Source organism: Rutidosis leptorrhynchoides, chromosome 9 (assembly GCF_046630445.1).
Source record: "Rutidosis leptorrhynchoides isolate AG116_Rl617_1_P2 chromosome 9, CSIRO_AGI_Rlap_v1, whole genome shotgun sequence".
Lineage (NCBI taxonomy): Eukaryota > Viridiplantae > Streptophyta > Magnoliopsida > Asterales > Asteraceae > Rutidosis > Rutidosis leptorrhynchoides.
In genome coordinates this window covers 103,395,081-103,398,196 of record NC_092341.1, presented here as the reverse complement: position 1 = coordinate 103,398,196, position 3,116 = coordinate 103,395,081, and positions in this window count along the sequence as shown.

Here is a 3,116-nt window from a genome sequence, read left to right as displayed (position 1 = left end):
GAAGAAAGGAAAAATATTACACCAATTATGGGCGGCCATTTTGTAACCAGGATTGCCCAACAATTTCATATCAATACAAGTGGTTTAGAGGAGAAATATATGATTGCCTTTGATAGAGTAAGTTATACAAGGGAAAACATTTTGATGAGGGGGTCGAACGGCCTTCTAACTAGGTATGTGGATCCCGAGAACAGGCAACCGCAACAACCACAACCACAACCGCAGCCAGATCCACAGCCGAATGTAGGAAGTAGTTCGGGTCCGGGAAATGATTGGGAGGCTTACATAGCGCGGCAGTTTTTAGATTTGTGACTCCATAATGATCGAAACACTCAAAAGGTAATTGATCACTACGATACAGGTAACAGGGAGATGCAACATTACATTGATGTAGGGAATGATCGAACATGGTACACTCAAGCGGGGTAGCAAAATCAGCTTAACTGGAAACATGAACAGACTGTGTAATACGCTGCAGATCCCGCTAACTATACCCCCCTCTCCTTGGCCTGCATACGAACCATGGGTTCAAATGCGTGATCCATATCCTGCGCCTTATCCTCCTCTTGCATACCCCCTAACCTGCCTAATGAAGACATTATTGTCGTTCCTGCTCAAGCAACCTATCAGGAGTACAACCCTTCAATATTTCAGGACGACGACGCGGGAAACCAAAACGAAGGTGGAGCTGGCCCAAGTAACTCTTTTTGGGGATTCTTCTGAAGTTGACGTGATTATTCGTGAAGTGTGTGAAAGGTTTGAATGATGTTGGTTTGTTTGAAAAACAATTTAATTTCATGTTTGGTGTGTAATAACTTAATAGTATGTTGGACGTTTGTAATTTGAATAACTTTGTTAATTAGGTGTGGGGTTTTCGGTACACGGAGTACAGCCCCATTGTTTCTATGAAATGTTTGCTTTGTTTGAATTGATACAGGTGAGCATTGTGCTATATGCTGCATTTTTTACAAAGACTGGCAGTAAGTTCAGCATTGGTGATTGTTTTGTGGTTGCAAGAAGTGGATGATGTTCTTATGCTAGCATTCAGTTCAGCGCCATCATCCTGTGAACTTCGGTTTTAGACCTTGAAAGTAATAAACTCTCTTACACTCTTTAACCCTCTCGAATTTAAATTTTTCTGATTTCATGTAACGAGGGCAATACATGAACTCAAGTGTAACATCCCGCGTTTTTCCGTTAAATTTATTTTTAACACTATCTTTTTTTTTAATAATATCTTTCGTTATTTAAATTCCTAGTTTCCGTTGACTAGCATTCATAATATTTCCGTTATTTAATTATAACATCACTCGTTTACTAGAGCGTTTTTAAAATATTTGTTTGGCGAATTCACGCACCTGCTTTGAAACTTGAGGGACCGAGGTTGCCAAGTGGGCAAACTAGTTGACTAGGTCAACTAGTCAACCCACCTCATCCACCCATTCATCTCCACCCACCTTCTCATCTCTTTCTCCTCTTTCCCTCTTCATACTTCCATTTTTTGAACTTAAACAACCAACTCACAAAATCATCATCTAAATCAGGATCAAGAAGCAAACATCAAAACAAATTACATATTCGTGATCCTCTCTTCATCCTTTACATTTTGGTACCAATTTCATCTCGTTTGGGTAACTTTCTAAAAACTCTAGATTTCTCTAAATTCGTATTTTTGACTTGAAATGGTGTTAGTTAGTGTCTATGGCTCGTGTATAACATGAATATATGATTTGTTTGCTCGATTTGTTGTTTTGGGTAACTAGTTTGAACATTTGAAATGGGTTTGCTTAATCTTTGATTTTGGATGAGTTAATGTTGTTAAATTGTTAAAGTTCATGTTTTAATTGTGTTACTAGTATCACTAGCTTCGTTTTGATGGGTAGGTTGATTAAGAAAACTTCAAAAACATGAATATTGATTTTTGTGGATTTTGGTTAGGGTTTGATAGACTTAAAACGAGCTTTTGATATTTCGAATGCCATGAAATGTTATTAGTAAGTGTTTAGTTGTAATGTATGTTTCATTACCTTCAAAACGGCATATCATATGTGTGAATTGGATTCCCGAAACTTAAAATGCATTTTGTGAACTTGAAACTTTAAAAATAAACCTTTAATGATCACTTGACGAGATTTCGGTTATTGCAATTGATGTTTTTGCTTGATGAAAAGTGGTTAGTCGTATTCCTTGTCAAAAGAGCTTTCCAACGATATAAGATACGTATTCTAAGTGTTTACGGTTTGTGTTTTGTGCTAAATTGAATTTTGGATCAAGACTTGAACAATTAAAACGGTCCAGGTACCAGGCCACGCCTAATGTCGCGGCGCGGCCCTCCTCTGTCGCGGCGCGGCATTTGCCGTGTTTGGGTTCTGACCTACATGGTCAAAATTTAGAAAATGTTTGCTACGCTACGCACCTCCGATTCACATGTAACTTGTTCTAACATGTATATATATGATTAAAAACCCTAGAAAAATAGTTTGGGACCCGACCCGAACGTGTTGACTTTTTCGTTGACTTTGACTTGATTGAGTTTGACTTTTAGTCAAACTTAACCAAACACTTATGCAATCGTTCAAATCTTATTTTATACTTGATTCTTGCATGAAACTTGACAACGTGATTCATATGCTATATTTAATCGAGTCGTAACGAGCCATAAGACTAATCGAACACATTTCGCCCGACCTTGTGTCGTAACCGGTTAATTGATACAACTTACTTGTTTAGGTCAAGACTAAGCAACTTTCATGCACACGTTTACTTTGTGAAGCACTTTTATACTCGTGCACTCGAGGTGAGATCATAGTCCCATCTTTCAACAACTTTTATACTTTTAAATTATGGGATGAGAAACATATACAGTTTTATACTACATACTTTTATACTTTGAACACAAGTACTTGGAAACAAACATTCCACAGCGAGTTAGAACAAAAATCCTCAATTTGATTATCATTAGTTACACTTACAGGGTGTAAGCGAGAACTTATATTGTGTGGCCATACGGGTTTGACAAACCCTCATTACGGACGGTTCGCTACCGTCTACGGATGAAATATATTTTCGAGAAACAGTGTATGTTCTAACACTATTGTGATGGGGTTCTATGGAAG